We start from the raw sequence: 1,352 nt of genomic DNA, 5'->3' as shown, positions 1-1,352 counted from the left end.
GGGCCCTCCATGAGCTGGCGGCTGAGGGAAGTGGGAGCTGCAGGCTGCGGCCTCGGCCCCTTCCTGTAACAACTATGGTGGCGAAATAGGCAATGGCCACCCAGGGGGGCTCCAGGACCGAGGGCAGACCGAGGGCAGGGAAGGTGCGAGGACTCGGGCCGGGGGCCTCTCTCCGTCTCTGTCTCTGTCTGTCTGCATCTCCCAGTCTCTGTCTCTCTCCATCTCTGTCTCTGTCTGTCTGCATCTCCCTGTCTCTGTCTCTCTCCATCTCTGTCTGTCTGTCTGCATCTCCCAGTCTCTGTCTCTCTCCATCTCTGTCTCTGTCTGTCTGCATCTCCCAGTCTCTGTCTCTCTCCATCTCTGTCTCTGTCTGTCTGCATCTCCCAGTCTCTGTCTCTCTCCATCTCTGTCTCTGTCTGTCTGCATCATGTCTCCATCTCTCTGTCACTGTCTCACTGTCTCTACTTCTCTCCATCTCTGTCTCTGTCTCTCTCCATCTCTGTCTCTGTCTGTCTGCATCTCCCAGTCTCTGTCTCTCTCCATCTCTGTCTCTGTCTGTCTGCATCTCCCAGTCTCTGTCTCTCTCCATCTCTGTATGTCTCCATCTCTCTGTCACTGTCTCACTGTCTCTACTTCTCTCCATCTCTGTCTCTGTCTCTCTCCATCTCTGTCTCTCTCCATCTCTCTGTCTCTGTCTCACTGTCTCTGCCTCTCTCCATCTCTGTCTCTGTCTCCATCTGTCTGTCTCTGTCTCTCGGTCTCACTTTCTCTTCTCCTTAAAAAAGAGGCTCTTTTCTTGAGTGATGGGAAGTTGTCTGTTTTACCCACCACAGTTGGGCCCTCACAGTGGGCATATTTTTGCACCAATTAGAGACCTTCAAACGTGCACACATGCGGGTCCCCAGGCCCGCTGGGCACCCCAACGGATCCTCTAGCCTCCAACTCAAGCCCGTCCACCTGCACCCCTCCATGGCCCCCTCTCACATGATGTGTCAGCCCCCCAAACACTTCATAATCTGCTTCAAGAATTCACAAAACTAATAGCTTTACAAAGAATCAGTGAGTGGCACACGGGGTGGTGGGAGAAACGGGGCCTGGATAGCTGGGACATGGGGCAGAGGGATGTGTCTGCGATGGGGTCCCAACCTGTATCCCTAGAATCCGAGGCCTGAGAGGGTGTAGGGCCTATGTCACCCAGCAGTGTGCACACACAGGACCCTGAGCCGGGCTGACCCACTGCCAGGTGGACCAAAGCCCACCACCTCCCTGCTCAGGATAGGAAAGAAGCACCGCAGCTGGGGGAAGATGGGCAGGAACTGCCCCACTGGGGGGTCCCTTGGGATAGCGTCTGC

Source organism: Galeopterus variegatus, unplaced genomic scaffold (assembly GCF_000696425.1).
Source record: "Galeopterus variegatus unplaced genomic scaffold, G_variegatus-3.0.2 Scaffold18376, whole genome shotgun sequence".
Lineage (NCBI taxonomy): Eukaryota > Metazoa > Chordata > Mammalia > Dermoptera > Cynocephalidae > Galeopterus > Galeopterus variegatus.
This window is presented reverse-complemented; position numbering follows the sequence as displayed.